This window comes from Myxocyprinus asiaticus, chromosome 40 (assembly GCF_019703515.2).
Source record: "Myxocyprinus asiaticus isolate MX2 ecotype Aquarium Trade chromosome 40, UBuf_Myxa_2, whole genome shotgun sequence".
NCBI classification, from domain to species: Eukaryota; Metazoa; Chordata; class Actinopteri; order Cypriniformes; family Catostomidae; genus Myxocyprinus; species Myxocyprinus asiaticus.
This window is the reverse complement of record NC_059383.1, coordinates 24,792,853-24,810,575: the sequence shown is the minus strand read 5'-3', so window position 1 is coordinate 24,810,575 and position 17,723 is coordinate 24,792,853. Positions and strand designations below refer to the sequence as shown.

Sequence of the window (17,723 nt, the reverse complement as noted above, 5' to 3'; positions counted from 1 at the left end):
TAAAAAAAAATGACGCCAATTTGCCGGTAAATATGATGTTCAAACACAAGGAATGTTAATTCCCAAGTTGAAGTATCTCAGTAGATGGGTGCAGAGTATATAGTATGTATTATTATATTAATATATAATTAAAATAAAGTATTAGACTAAAAGTGCACCTGTAAAATCTATTTTCTTTTCTCTTTACATCATTATAACTCTCCTAAAATTTACCTCACACATTCCCGTCTAAAGGGACTTTGTTCTCTTCTCACTCAAAGCGCTCGCACTTGTTAAAGAGTGGCGTGCTGTCATAGCAACCATGATACGTTCCGTTTCCGTTTGTGCTACGAAGGCCATCTCGTTTATACGAGACTTATTTAAAGGAGGACACTCTGTATACTGCAGCCTTCAAAGGACGCGGCCTACCTAGCATGCAGCCTTCGAAACGAGACACAGCCTAACGCTTGAGAAGTCAGCAGCACAAACACAAAACTTTACTGTGCTGTAAATATAATTAACAAAATGAAAGGTAAGTGGCTTGTTTGAAGTTGCTACTGTCGGTGTTGTTTTAACTAATCGGATTAGCTATTAGCGAATGAAAGCAGTATCGCTGGACAATAGTGAACCCATGTGATTGATGCATCCAGAATTTATTTAAAATCATTCTTGACACCGTTTCAAAGCTTGTCATGCTCCCAGCATATTTTTTCCAGGTGGAGAAAACGGATCATTCAACAATATCTCCCCTTGAAACTTATTGTGTTTGATAGTGTATTGCTAAACATTTTTATGGTTGTATATTTAAAGTTACCTCTTTTATTGGAGTATTTCTTGGTAATACCTGATTTATACTTAAAATTACCTTAAACCAGAAGACACTATGGATTTTTTTCCTTGACATGTCAGTCAGCATGAGAGCCCTGAGCCTGGCTGGGGACCACTTCATTTTTTGGTAAGTGTAAAATAATGAGGTGCTACAAAAGGGTTTGATATGTATGCTGTATTGTCTGGCTTTTATTGCAAGTCTATTGCACATTCTATTGCATGTTCATGTAAAAGCAGGTCAATGTTAATTAACTTTAACTAATTATCTAATTCTATTGCATGTTCATGTAAAAGCAGGTCAATGTTAATTAACTTTAACTAATTATCTAATAATTTGTATTAGTACATGTAAGTTCATTCATTTTTAACAATTTACCTCATTTGACATGAAAAAACTGGAAAAAGGTATTAAAGTGCATCACTGGTGACTGGCATGCATGCTGTTTCTAGAAAGTGGGCCAAGAGCAGGCCTTCATTTTTAAATCACTCTGGGATTTTAAGGTAATTCACTTTTAACGTTGTTGTTGTGTTTATAAATATATTGTGCTCACATACACAAGGAATTTTTTGTTGATAGGAGAAACAAGCAAGTGCACACAGAACATTACAGTGAGACACAGAATATAAAACAAGGTAAGAGTAGAAATAGACAAAAAAAAAAAAAATACATATATATACTATATATACATATATATATATATATATATATATATATATATATATATATATATATATATATAGGACATATAACAGAATGGCGTATGTACAGTGCATCCGGAAAGTATTCACAGTGCTTCACTTTTTCCACATTTTGTTATGTTACAGCCTTAGTCCAGAATTTTACAAACAATACCCCATAATGACAACATGAAAGAAGTTTGTTTGAAATCTTTGCAAATTTATAAATAAAAAAAAAAAAAAAAACGGAAAAAAATAAAATAAAATGTACATAAGTATTCACAGCCTTTGCTCAATATTTTGTTGAAGCACCTTTGACACCAATTACAGCCTCAAGTCTTTTTGAGTATGATGCTACAAGCTTGGCACACCTATTTTTGGGCAGTTTTTCCCATTCTTCTTTGCAGGACCTCTCAAGCTCCATCAGGTTGGATAGGGAGCGTCGGTGCACAGCCATTTTCAGATCTCTCCAGAGATGTCCAATCGGGTTCAAGTCTGGGCTCTGGCTGGGCCACTCAAGGACATTCACAGAGTTGTTCCATGGCCACTCCTTTGTTATCTTGGCTGTGTGCTTAGGGTCGTTGTCCTGTTGGAAGATGAACCTTTGCCCCAGTCTGAGGTCCAGAGCGCTCTGGAGCAGGTTTTCATCGAGGATGTCTCTGTACATTGCTGCATTAATCTTTCTTTTGATCCTGACTAGTCTTCCAGTTCCTGCTGCTGAAAAACATCCCCACAGCATGATGCTGCCACCACCATGCTTCACTGTAGGGATGGTATTGGGCAGGTGATGAGCTGTGCCTGGTTTCCTCCAGACATGACACTTGCCATTCAGGCCAAAGAGTTCAATCTTTGTTTCTCATGGTCTGAGAGTCCTTCAGGTGCCTTTTGGCAAACTCCAGGCAGGCTGTCATGTGCCTTTTACGGAGGAGTGGCTTCCGTCTGGCCATTCTACCATACAGGCCTGATTGGTGGAGTGCTGCAGAGATGGTTGTTCTTCTGGAAGGTTCTCCTCTCTCCACATAGAAATGCTGGAGCTCTGTCAGAGTGACCATCGGGTTCTTGGTCACCTCCCTGACTAAGGCCCTTCTCCCCCGATCGCTCAGTTTGGCCGGGCGGCCAGCTCTAGGAAGAGGATGGTGGTTCCAAACTTCTTCTGTTTACGGATGATGGAGGCAACTGTGCTCATTGGGACCTTCAATGCTGCAGAAATTTTTCTGTACCCTTCCCCAGATCTGTGCCTCAATACAATCCTGTCTCGGAGGTCTACAGACAATTCCTTGGACTTCATGGAGTGGTTTGTGCTCTGACATGCACTGTTAACTGTGGGACCTTATATAAACAGGTGTGTGCCTTTCCAAATCATGTCCAATCAACTGAATTTACTACAAGTGGACTCCAATCAAGTTGTAGAAACATCTCAAGGATGATCAGTGGTAACAGGATGCACCTGAGCTCAATTTTGAGTGTCATGGCAAAGGCTGTGAATACTTATGTACATGTGATTTTTTTTTTTTTCATAAATTTGCAAAGATTTCAAACAAACTTCTTTCACGTTGTCATTATGGGGTATTGTTTGTAGAATTTTGAGGAAAATAATGAATTTAATCCATTTGGGAATAAGGCTGTAACATAACAAAATGTGGAAAAAGTGAAGCACTGTGAATACTTTCCGGATGCACTGTACATGTGCAAGTGGTAATATATTTGCAATGTAGGGGTATGTACAGTTATTGAATTAAATATGAGTGAATTTGCATATGTAAATGACATATTTATACATTATTGCACTATGGGAGTCCTGAAGGCAGTTTAATTGTTCATGTGGTAAATGGTCTGAGGGTAAAAACTGTTCTTGTGCCTAGTTGTCCTGGTGCTCAGTGCTCTGTAGCGCCGGCCAGAGGGCAACAGTTCAAAGAGGGAGTAGACAGAGTGTGGGGTTCAGAGTGATTCTACCTGCACATTTCCTCACTCTGGAGACATACAGGTCTTGGAGGGTGGGCAGGGGGACACCAATAATCCTCTCAGTAGTCCTGACTGTCCGTTATAGTTTCCTTCTGTCTGATTTGGTGGCTGAACCAAACCAGACAGGTATAGATGTACACAGAACAGGCTCAATGACAGCTGAGTAGAACTAAGTCAGCAGCTCCAGTGGCAGATTGAACTTCCTCAGCTGGTGAAGGAAGTACAACCTCTGCTGAGCCTTCTTCACAATGGAGTCTATGTGGGTGTCCCACTTCAGGTTCTGAGAGATGGTAGAGCCCAGGAACCTGAATGACTCCACTGCTGCCACAGTGCAGTTCAGGATGGTGAGGGGGGGTGCAGGGGAATTTCTCCTGAAGTCCACTATCATCTCCACTGTTTTGAGCGTTTTCAGCTCAAGGTTGTTGTGTCCACAGCAGACAGCCAGCTGTTCAACCTTCCGTCTGTATGCAGACTCGTCACCGTCACGGATGAGGCCAATGACCGTGGTGTTGTCTACAAACTTCAGGAGCTTGACAGAGGGGTCCTTTGCAGTGCAGTCATTCATGTACAGGGAGAAGAGCAATGGAGAGAGAATGCATCCCTGAGGAGAGTTAGAATAGTGAGGGTCCCGGATGTGATTTTCCCCGGTCTCACTAGCTGCTGCCTATCTGTCAGAAAGCTGTTGATCCACCAACAGATTGTGGTTGGCACAGAGTAGCATTGGCACATGCTGCTATATCTAGTAGCATCTACAGTGCCACATGCCACAAGATATAGCAGCAGGTGCCAATGGCACCAGAATGTAAAATGCCATAACGAAAAATGTGTGGCACGTCTGGTAGTGAAGATACATGCTGTGACGAGGAGGAGGGCAGGGCCGGGCCATGACTATGCATGCCCGGCCCCCAATCAGGCTAATCAGCAGAGGAGAGGGATAAGTGCATCGAGATGTGGCAGTTCGAGAGAGAGAGAGAGCTACAGGCAGCTGCCATGTATGCGTTTACGTTTGTGTGTCTTTGTGTTTAAGTTTATTAAAAACATTACTTTGATGCTTCGTCCGGTTCTCGCCTCCTCCTCTCCATTGAATCCTGTTACATTGCTGCCAAAGCCTGGGAAGGAGGAGGGATGCGCTGCTGTAGAGTCCATGCCACTACCATCCACCCCAAAGGAGCAGCCGTGACCATCCGCTGGGGGATGGAGGAGTTGCTACCGGCCGCCTGGACGCAGAGGAGTAATATTTTTTTCATCCTGTAATCACATTATGAAGGACAGCCTTTTGGTTTTAGATGGCATCTCTACAATCCTGTTTATACAGAATTGTGAGGTGCCAGTTCATATATGTCCAGGACACTTGTGATTTCAACTGATTTCAAATGTAATTCCAGACAAAGGACAAAAGGTGCCACTGTATAATGTTGTCATATTCCACAGTGCTAGTCTACAAATAATCTAAGCCAGACCTGAATAAATTCTTGATGGCAATTGTCCTTTTTCTGTATTTAAATTTGACAGTTGTAGCCACCACTCTACATAGACTCAGAAGAATAGAATCACAATATCACCTCTTAAAGGTGCACTCAGTAATTCTATTTCTATTCTGCAAATATCTCCTCACAGTCTGCTAGCTGTCCGTTCTATGGGTGGGCTGAAAAAAAAATCTAGTATTTGTACACAGCCCTGGCTCTGTAAATGGGACAAAAACAAACTGGATCAGACCGATCCACACAGCACTACTCCAGCCAATCAGCAACAGGGGGTGGTTCTTGCACATGCACAGGATTGGGGGTTGGGGCAGAGCGAGAGGGAAATTAATTACAAGAGCGACGGCAAATCTGGCTGATGCAAACTTTCTAAACTCCAAGGAAGACAAATGGCTGAGAAACAGACCAAAAGAAAAAGGTCAGATGAATATAAACTAAAAAAGGATTATAAGTCGAGGGATAGGAGCCGCGTCAACATCGGCGAGGCTTTTCAGCAGTGGAGAGACCTCAGAGAGGTAAAAGACTTGAAGATGGATGCAGAAGTTGCTCTTTTTCTTCTTGATAGGTGGATAACATAAATTTTGCTATGTTTCACAGAACCCATACATGCTGTTGTTGTGATGTTAGATTTAGTAGCAGGAGAGTTGTGAGTGTCTGGAGCTGGTGTGCGTAAAACCGTCTCACGTGCATGAATTTGGGGGGGCGAAGCTTCCAAAGGAGCACTGAAGGGAGGGGTGTGTTTGTTTTGGCAGTTGAGTTCGAATAACAACAGTGTTTCTCAGGAATCACTGAGTGCACCTTTTAACCACACAAATATAATGAAAATTTAAGCAGTTTAAATAGTTAAGCTGTCAGAGCACAGTGACCATTTTCAAAATAAAACACCTATGTTGTTTAAGCAAAGTAATAAAAAACCAAAATGGGTTATTAAATGACAGTGGCTTTATTACAAGAAAACAATACATTACATGCATAACGCGTATTACAGCGGAATACGAGACAGACTTAATCTGCAGTGTAAAACAATCCTTTTTGCTTATCTATTCAATTTAGGTGCGGGTAGCCTGCTAAAACCTAATGTCTGGGTGCAACGTGCTTATGTCTGTGCGATCACTACCGTTGACTAAACCAGCACGTATCATTGACAGTGTCTACAATATGCCTTAAAATACAGTGGCATGTATCAGTCGACAGGCACATGCCTCTATCGATTGGAAATGCCACCGGATGTGCCACAAAATCCAGTGGGATGTGCCACAAAATCCAGTGGCATGTGCCACAACTTTCAGCGGCCTGTGCAAGAGGCACCAAAACGTAATATGCCGTACCACTAAATGTTCACCACTTAATATTTTGACCGCCTGTCTGCTAATCTTCAACATGTTTTACACAAACAATCATTTTGGAATGAACTATGTGGAGTTTACTACGATAAAATTGCTAGGTATCAGTTTATGGCTCTCCCCATTCATTTGTAGGTATCCGCAAACGGTGACTTACTGTCGTAACACGCTTGTTGACCGTTTACGCTCTCTACCATGGTAAAACCCCGGAGGCTGTAATATAGGTATAAAAAAATCTCTGGCACTGCTATCTGCAGCAGAGGAAGCTGTTGAGCTGAATGGGGAGCTGCAAATCAGTAACATGAAATCTGCATACTTAAGGATTTTCCGTTGAGAGTAAAGGATGAATGGAAGGTAAGTGTAAAGACTGTATGTTCAGAGATTATATATAACAGTGACTCAAGATTTCGCTTTTGTATGTGCAACATTAGGCCTGTTAAATAGGCCAGTGCTATGTTGTACATTAGGACATCCTACTTTTGCATTATTTTAACTGTCTATATCTGTATCTGTGTAAACTCACCTAGACAGAACGTTTTAGCTTTTTTTAATGAATTTATAAGATTAACATATTTACGATAAAGGAAATCGGTTGAGACCATATTTTTTGTAGACATTTCAAAATCCATAGAGGATGTATTTAATGAGTGTATTCATGTATAGATATCTGTGCATAAATACACCACATGCATTTCGACACACAAATAGCGAGTCACATGTTAAAGGGCGAAATGAACTGAATTGCAACGTGTCATCAATATGTGTTATGTTTTTATTTTTATTTTATTTTATTGAGCATAATCAAAGTAACAATATAATAACAGGCAACAATAATGAGTAACTCTAAGATACAAATAAAATATTCATATTCATAGTGCTTAATAATGGACAAACATATTCCATTTTTCATTAGCCTAAGTGACTGCATTAAAGAGACCAGATCGTTAAAAGCCTTGTAAGATGGAAGAGATTTAGACATTCTACATTTGTGAATATTGAATTTGCCAAATTATAAGGTTTAATATATTGTAAATACATTTATCTTCATTTTTAACGTAATGTCTTTAACAGACAGCATTATATTAATATATATTTTTTAAATCTGTAAACTTAGAAAAATATTAGTGGGGTAGATTTTGTGTAAAATCTTTAAATACATTTCTCTCACTTATTTTGAAATACAAATTTGTAGGGCAACAGACAGACCTTTTTCAATTAACCTTACTCAGAATGGAGTTCCAATAATATTGACAATATTAACTTTCTTTTTGTGGTGAAACACTTGTCTGATATCTTTGTTAGTGCATCTTTGGTCAAATATATCCTTGCTTCTGACAAGGAAATGATAGTTTTTTTCTACGGTCAGTAAATGATAAAAAATGATGTTATTAGTATGACATAAAATGATAATTTGAGTACATTTTAGATGTTGGATCAAATCACTTAAGTAAATGATCCCATGTTCTAGCCAGTTCTCCCAAAAAATACATTTGTTCTTAATGGTTATCAAATCTTTATTACAAATGTTCATTCTGTGAGGAGAAAAATTGTGAACAAAGCCCAATTTCCAGGCAAGAAGACCTTGCTCATGAAATCTAGCTAATTTTATGGGTAATTTAGAGGGCATAAGGTTACAGGTTAAAAGAAATTGAAGACCACCAGCTTTCTTAAAAATATTCTAGGGCATAAAACAAGAAATTGTTTAATTTCTTTAATCTTCTGTAATTACCCTTCAAAGTATTCGTGTTCTCATAATCAGTCATATACAACCCTCCTTCACATTTTTTTCCAGCTTTAACAGCTTTTTTTAAGATGGTGATATTTATTTTTCCAACAAAAATTAGCGAACAGTTTGTTAAATTCTTTGCAAGTGGAGTCTGGAATGAATAACAAAACACCTGGGAAAATAAATCGAGATAAACCTTCTGCCTTAGACAAAAGGGCTCTCCCTAAAATTGACAAGTCTCTCCGTAACCATTTAGTTATGTTTCCTTATTTATCCAGGAACGATTGACAAAATGACGTCAGAGGGCTGCCCAGAACCTCACCGAGCTCATCCTGCATGAACAGCAATATTCAAACAGGAGAAAAATGGGAAAACCTACAGAATTCCAGCTCTTACCTACACCAGTGATGGTCAGACCTTCCTTGCCTTTGCAGAGGAGCGCAGCGCTTCACGTGACAGTGATACAAACTTGTTGGTCGTGAGGAGGGGATCACTCCAAAATGGATCCCTCCAAGTAATGCATGCCTTACTAGATAATAAAGCTGTTGTTTTTATATTTAATATTTAATTTAATAATTTCCATTCATTTTGTCCAGTTAAAGGCATACTTTAACAAGTATAGTGGCACATACCCAATTTAAAGGGATAGTTCACCCAAAAAAATGACAGTTCAGTATTATGCCGTCTCAGACTAGTATGACTTTATTTTTTCTGTGGAACACAAACAAAGATATTTTGAAGGATGTATGATGTGTGTTTGTCCATACAAAGTAAGTAAAAACTTTGAAGCTCCAAAAAGGACTTAAAAGATGCATACGATCAAACCAGTGCAATCTGCATTTGCTCTGCTGTCTAGCAGCGGAGAGGCACTGAAGCATTTGTCATAATGAATCAGCTGATCAAATAGTCTTTTCAACATCACAATATCTTTATTTTTTATGTTACCGACATTTAAATAATCACCAAATAAAAGTATAAAGCCGTTACCATCGGCGCTGACTGTTTTGATGCAGCGCTGCAGCGATGTTTTCTGATGTCAAACAAAGAATATATAAACTAGTCAGTCCACTTGGGCGTTCTCCCATTCCTTTTGTCGCTCATTCTCACCACTTCCTGTACTAGGAAAGTGGAAGGGCTTTGTTTTTAGAATCTTCTATGACGAACTCAGAATCCCATGCTGCATTGCAATTTAAACAGTATGGCGGCACACATACCCGCCAATAGCTTTCACGATTGCATTGTATCAGTCATTATCAGTCATTATAAATATCTTAAAAACCACATTGTATGTTTGATAATATAAAATCTGAACTCCAGTGCATCTGCTGTGAAGTGTACGGTGACATTATTTTAAATAAAGCATGCATTAAAGAACTCACGCTAGGCGATCCGTCAGTATAGGAGAAACTCATGTGCGAAAGGGTTGGGTGAGAAACAGATTACATGGATTAAAACAAGTCATATGGATTACTTTTATGCTGCCTTTATGTCCTTTTTGTAGCTTAAAAGTTTTGAACCCCATTGACTTGCGTTGTATGGACAAAAACATATACTTCCTTCAAAATAGCTTTGTGTCCCGAAAGTCTTATGAATTGAGACAGCATAAAGTATATGATGACAGACTTTTCATTTTGGGGTGAACTATCCCTTTAAAAAATTATAGTATCATTGTTTTCAGTGGTCTCCTGCTCAAATGCTCTCTTCTGCCTGCTTGCCGGACCATTGCTGTATGAATCCTTGTCCAGTCTATGAGAAGAAATCCAAAACTGTCTTTCTTGTCTTCATCTGCATATTGGGTAATACCACAGAGTGTAGCCAGATTTGTACAGGTAGGAACCAAGCTTGGCTGTGCTACATCACTAGTACAGACTATGGCAAGAGCTGGAGCATGGTAGCAGATTTAACTAAAAATGTTATAGGAGATGAGATAGGCAAATGGGCTACTTTTGCAGTTGGACCAGGACATGGCATTCAGATGAAAAATGGAAGACTAATCATTCCAGCTTATGTTTATTACATACATTATAGGTGTTAGCCATTCCATTTTCCATTCAGAGTTTGGCCTCAGGCTTTATCATTCTTTAGTGGGGGGGGAGTCCATATTAAATCTTGTGAGTGTCAGATGGCTGAGATCATAGACCATGCTGATCAGAGTCATTTGTACTGCAATGCCCATAGTTCAAGTGGCTTCAGAGTAGAGGCTTTAAGTAGAAGCAACGGAGCAGCTTTTGACAGCATCATTTTGCTTGGAAATTTGTGGAGGGCTGTCAAGATAGCGTGCTGAGCTTGCCTGTACCGAAGCCATCAGAGGAAGATGACAAGAAACAAAATTATCGCTCAACACAGTCAGACTCAAAGACTTGGTTACTCTATTGCCATCCAAAAATAAAAAATAAAAAAAACACTAAGAGAGAGGATCTAGGAGTTTACTTGAATAAATCCCCCATGAATGCTTCTTGTTGGGACCAGCCATGTATCATCCATAAGGATCCCAGTGGATACTCTGACTTGACGCAGTGTGAGGAGCACTTTGCTTGCCTTGGAGCATGGTGAGAAAAGTGAGATTGAGGCGATAGCATTCGTGCAATTTAAACTCAGTGATGTCATGGATGCTAGTGATAAAAGAGTAAATTAACTTTATTAAGTTCACATTGTTTGTTAAATTTGCTTCTAGATTAGGATTTTGATCTTAAAACGGGTGAAAAAAATACAGTTGCATTTTAAATAAGGATAAATTGCAATTATTTGAAATAGAAACATGACTTTAAAGCATGAACCTATTATAAAAAACCTATATTATAAAATTAAGCAGTTATCGTGGTTTGATTATGCCTGTATTGCTACAGGTTTGGTAAGGTTAAGACCCTATGCATTGCCATGAAGTTATTTATTGAAAAAAAGAAGCATTTTCAGAATTATTGCCCATAGTTGTAGCATGGTGGTCACTCCTTATTTTTACATAGTTATGTCTTTTAGCAGTTTGTGAGCATTCACTGGAATATTAAACTCAAGGCCCAAATTGTGAATTCTGAAATTAACAGTTAACATACAGATTATACTGTACTTCCTTCAACTTTCATACCTGGGTTTATTTATATACATATGTGCATTATATATTTGTTTTGGTAAAAAACATTGCCTGACCACTCCATATCAATGTATGCACCATATTATTGAAACAAAAACAAACCATTTTCTCCATACTTTTACCGATCACTTGAATGTAATGTTGGTCTGTGCAGTAAGGGTTTGCATTATCAGTGGATGGCCAGGACAATATTTTCATTTTGATTAATGTAATTTGGTTCAATTACAAAAAGGGAAAAAAATTACTAAGTAAATATCTAAATAGACAATAGATATTTCTTTATACCACCTGCTACTGTCTTAGGGAGTACCCAAAAGTTGTTTTAATGTGGCATTTGCATACCACTTTGGTGTATAATTTTATTGTAAATAGCTGTGTTGCATCTGTAATTACCACTGTTGTAATTAATTTAAACATGGTTTAGTCCAGATGAATGCTGTTTTCATGTAGTATATGCCGTGTGCCAAAAGAGCCTCATAACTTGTGGCTGCCTTTCACAATTATAGTGCCATTTTAACTGCACTGTTAACTGTTTCTATTAAATTTCTGCAATTATTGATTCAGTGTCTTTTTTTCCCCTGTTATTAAAGAAACTGTTACATTTTGACTCTAGAAAACACATGTAACCTTTGTGTGCTATGTTGTCTCAATACAAATGGCTGTGTTATATAGGGAGTCCAGACGTCACGGTTTGAAGAGGTGTGTCCTGGTGTCAGTTATCTAAAATATATAATTATGTCCTGGTTTCAGCGAGTAGGCTCACTGTTTTTTTTTTATTTTTTATTTTTTATTTTTTTTAATTAAACCTCCTCATTGTCCTTCTAGCTATTATCTCAGATATCGTTTGCAGAGAGAAGCAATTTCATTGCGTCTTTCAGTAAATCAGCTGAAATGTATCTGGTTGCCATGACAATGACGTCATGCGCTTGGTTGTCCTGTCAGTCAGCATAAGTTAGAAATGGCCAAATAAAAATGCGCTTTCAACAACGAGCTGAAAGAAGCCGATCCATTTCTTTCCGTGACACGTGTATGGCAAGCCGTTTTAGCTTTTATTCATTCGCAGTATTTTCACTAGTTAGAATTCTAATTCTTGATATCAAGAATGTATTTTTCACTAGTGGAAATGCCAATTGTTGATATCAATAATTACATTTCCACTAGTAAAAATGTGAATTATTGATATCAAATATGACGTTGTCACTCGCAGAAATCACATTCTTGATATCAAAAATGGGATTTCAACTAGTAAAAACCATATTTTTTTATATCTATAATTGAATTTTCACTAGTAAAGTTTCACACCGATATGTCATTCACTCTTATTCAAAACGCAATTATTGATATCAAAAATTTGTTTCTTACTAGTTGAAAGTCTAATTTCACATATCAACAATTATTTTCTTACTAGTAAAAATGTAATTTTTGATATCAAGAATGTAATTTCTACTAGTGGAAATGCCAATTTTTGATATCAACAACTGAATTCCAACTAGTAAAAATGTTCATTTTTGATATCAGTAATTCGGTTTTCACTAATGACACTTTTAATTTCTGATATCTGTAATGTAATTGTTACTAGTAAGAAAGTCTTGTTAGATATCATTAATTAACTCCAAATTATTGATATCTGAAATCCACTTCCAGATATCAGAAATACCAAATGTAACATGTTGAAATTCAGTTACTGATATCAAAACTTACATTTTCATTAGCTGTAATTCAATTGTAGATATCAAGTATGAACATTTTACTAGTAACAATGTAATTATTGATATCAGTAAAGGGAGCTCTACTTGTAACAATTATTGCCTTGATATCTAAAATAGCCTTTGCAACTATTGAAAATAGAATTACTGATATCTTAAATGTAATTTTAACAAGTAAAAACACTATTATCGATATCTAGAAATACAATTTTAACAGGTAAGAATAGCTATGGTAATAGCTTTATGAATATTAATGAGACCTGGTTTTTCATGTATCCACTTTTGGAGCCAATAGTAGCAGGTAAAAAAATGGAGGGAGACATTCCATGTGGGTAAAAACAGCTTTTTTATTTTTATTTTTATGCTTCAGAAACGGAAAATGAGAATTCATTTAAATTTTACTTTTTTTGTCCATTGTTAAAAAAATAAAATAAAAACAATATTAGATTTGCATATGTGGGCAGCACTGCAACTGATTTCATCTGATTGGCCAACCCGTGCCGTCTTCTACTGTCTTAATCCTTTTAGCCAGAATAACAGTTCGTACCGCTCTGCATATTTGGCTCAATTTTAATTAAATATTGTCCCGAACTACCACTCACTGTAAACTACACATGCCATTCGCAGAATATCTTGTTGCTGAGCACAAAGCTGGTGCTGTTGCAAGGTGTTGTCTCTAATGGATGACGCGTAAGAGATTGCAAGCCACATCATATGCTGACTGGGAGTTTAGTCTCTATGATATATTATTTTTATATTGAATAAATTGTTTGATTTTGTAATACATTTGTTTTCATGGCGTTTTAATAAATGTAATGGCGAATGGGATTAAGGGAGTACAGAAGGAGCAGGTGTAAATTGTATTCATTCCAACTGCAATATAATGCTCATTCATAAATAAGGGTCGTTGTGTTGTCCTGCGTGCCGACGGAGTTACAGTCGGGATGCCTTTTGTCCGAATAATTAGTCTTAGCTATAGTTTGATGGTTTTAAATGAGCGTTTAAAATTGACATTGCATGCTTTTCCTGACATGAGAAACCAGTAACGAAAAAATCACTCCCTGCGCTAAACGCCTCCCACATCTGCTGCTGTCTGCCCATGGGAAAAGTCTTCTTACCTGCTAAGCCAAACTCGTGGAGCAATGGGTGTTACAATAGCGCATAATAACAAATGAATCTTCTAGAATGCTAATATTGTACGTCTGTGTGTGTTACTGTATGGTAATTGGGTGCAAGAAGACAGCGCAAAACTTTTTTTTATAATAACGGGCGCACCCTTTCAACCAAACGTATTGCATTTAATCCAAGCACAAACATTACGGAATTCTCAGTTATTTTATGGAAAGTAATATATGTATTATAATTACACATTTTAATTTCATAACAAAATTTAATCAAATTATAGTTAGCAATCTTTAACAATATTAAATCAATCAAACTTGAATCAATTTAAGTTGTATTAATATTAGCTAAAGATCACAGTTATTATGTAATGAAATTTAAATGTGTAAATCTTAAATATAAGCAGTGTATATAAATATATGAGGTCTATCATTTTTAGTTAGATAGCCAAGGTAATTGTTAGTGCTGTCAACAGGGCTATAGACTAAATTATAATTTTTAGCTTAACCTGTTGATGTGCATGCACCCCCCCCCTCCCCCCACATAATTCGAATTAAATTAGTATTTTCAAGTCACCAAAATTTAAATTGACGTTGTTTCCTAAGTCCACAAGATGGCGCAACTAATAATAATAATAATAATAATAATAATAATAATAATAATAATAAAGATTTAGCCATATTATTTTCTCAAAGGTTAAGTAAAAAGTAAAACGTGAAAACCATTATTTTTACGGCTTCTTTACACACACAGGCACGCAAGTTTGTTAGATTTGTATATCTACTCGTCCTTGTTCCTTTTAATACCCAAACATTAATTTAGCCTACGATTTTATGCAAAGTGATGGAACACGTTTTCATACATTTATCAACAGCACACAGATACATTAGACACAATAGTATCCTGCTGAGCCACAGAGCCGTAGGTTTGACACAGAAGTATAAATCGGTCTTAAGTCACAGCAGTTTCAGGCCCGCAGTCTCCGGACTGATGTTACGGGCGGAGCTAATGACTGAACAATCATGACGGAGAGCACGGTAAGTAGTTGTCTATGTAAAGTTGTATTAAATCTAGCATTTTTGGTAAACAATTACTTTATTAAGCTAAGTATTTAGATCTGGATCTGTATAGATGTATTTCATAATGAATATTATTCTGGAAACAGTTCGATTGTCGATCGGGTTGTATTTTTCTTTTTTCTTTTTTTTTTTTTTTTTTTTTAAAGATTTGGTTTTGAATCACTCAAGCTTTTGTTGTTTAAATAATTATTTTAGTTTAATTTATTATTATTTAAATTTCTTATCAATTATGTAATTTTTTTATTTTTTTATTTTGCAATGTACATGTTTTGTTAGGCTTTGTAATTGAGTGTTTATTTTGAATTTGATTTGATTAAATACATATGACATTAAATGCCCATTCTTTGTGTCTTTTTTAAGTACTCTTTGTAACCTTAAAGAAATCTTTGAACAGGAAAGAAATCACATGATCACATATAGGCCTAATATAGTCAAATGGGTAACACCGTACAATGAAGTTTCATTTGTTAACATTTGTTAACTTGAAAAACAATGAGCAATACATTAACAGCATTTGTTAATCTTGGTTAATGTTAATTTCAACATTTACTAATACATTTTTAAAACTAGAAGTTGTAAATGTTAACATTAGTTCATAAAATATAAATTAACAAAGAACAATGTTTTATACATTAACATTAACAGATATTAATAAATGCTGTTAAAAAAATTATTTGCTTATTCATGAAACCTACTGTAACTAATGTTAACACATGGAACCTTATTGAAAAGTGCTGAAAAGCTACCATTAAATGTTTTAGTAAATCAAAATCGATGTAAAAACAGCACATTTGAAATCTAAAAAAACCAAACAAACGTAAGAAATTATGCTCCAAACTATAGATGGCGCTAACACTGTATTGATCCTGAGACTGCTGTGGATCTGCGGCTCTGCAGATGGACGTATCTCGATACACATTACAAAATCATACAATGTTATTAAATATAAAAATAATACACACCTTGTGGTGTTGCTATGAAAAATTAAAGTGTGGTTTATAAACGACAGAGGAAACGGATCGTGGGGATGAAGAAAGTTCTCTTTTCCGCTTGCGTATCCCCTGCGAGGTTCCATTCCTTTCTTTTTAAATATTCATAAGGTACGTAAGGAACTCGTAAGCACTCCTCATTAATATGCACATATCCAAAAAGGAATTTATGATATCTGAAATTACCATTTTAACTAGTAAAAATTACATTTCAGCATGTAACATTCCTTTTTTACATGTAAGAATTCAGTTACAGATATCAAGAATTATAGTTTTTACTAGTTGAAATTCCATTTTTGATATGAAGATTGTAATTCTTACTAGTAACAATATCATTTTTGAAATCAACTATTACATTGTTACTAGTAAAAATATAAATTCCTGATATCAAGAAATTAATTTTCACTAGTTAAAATGTTAATTCTTGATATCTATAAATGCATTTCAACATGTTACAATTGGGATTTCTGATATCTAGAAATGGATTTCAGATATCAATAATTTGGAGTGTAATTAATGATATCTAAAAATAATTTCTTACTAGTAACAATTACATTACAGATATCAGAAATTAAAAGTGTCACTAGTGAAAACTGAATATCTGATATCAAAAATGAGCATTTTTACTAGTTGGAATTCAATTGCTGATATCAAAAATTTCCACTAGTAGAAATTACATTCTTGATATCAAAAATTCTATTTGTACAAGTAAGAAAAGAATTGTTGATATGTGAAATTGGACTTTCATCTGGTAAGAAACTGATTTTTGATATCAATAATTGCGTTTTGAATAAGAGTGAATGACATATCGGTGTGAAACTTTACTAGTTGAAATCCCATTTTTGATATCAAGAATGTGATTTCTGCGAGTGATGACGTCATTTTTTATATAAAGAATTCACATTTTTACTAGTGAAAATTACATTCTTGATATCAAGAATTAGAATTCTAAATAGTGAAAATTGAATTGTTGATATCAACAATTCATATCCTGCGAATGAATAAAAGTGAATTCGGCTTGCCATACACGTGAAAATATAAGCGATGTATTTTTCTGTCACTGTTTATGTTTATTTCCACACGAACACGGAGGTAAATCAGACAATGTCACATTCAGACAGCTACACTGCACTTTTTACATAGTACAATCACTTAAATGTAAGATGTGGGAATTGTATTATGAATTTTATGTTCCAATGTTGTGAATTGTGTTAAAATGTGTAACTGACATGACAAGCCATTTCATAATTACACATGCAATATGAAATTATATGGATAGAATAGGAATTTGTAAAAATTTGATTTTTGTAATAGTTGTGTATGAGTCCATCAATTGTCCTAAGTGTCAAAAGCTAGATGTCAGTACCATAAAGCCACACTTCTGTAATGTAAACTTTTGAACGGGATAATTTGTGTAAATTCAGTTTCTGTTTTGTATTGTGGCATATACAGAATGTGAGTATCTGTTATGTTATATATAGCTTCTTCAGGACAGTACTAAATAAAAACTAAATGAACTTTATTTTTATTAATTAAAAAAAATAAAATAAATAAAAACGATAATGCATTCTCGGTTTGAGGCTTTAAAAATCTGGTCACCCTAGTGTTCTATTGTGGTATGACTGGAAAATTGTTGGCAATAATCTTTAAAACAGGATTCATACAGCACTTGGTATAAATAAAATGGGCGAATTTATCTTTCAAGACTATTCAGAATCAATCAATCTTCAAATCGTATTACA

General features: G+C 35.9%; 1 pseudogene; it reads left to right on the top strand.

Annotated features, from left to right (window-relative positions):
- Positions 1 to 367: 367 nt before the first annotated feature.
- LOC127430629 (sialidase-3-like) lies at positions 368 to 11,644 on the top strand (annotated as a pseudogene).
- Positions 11,645 to 17,723: the final 6,079 nt, after the last annotated feature.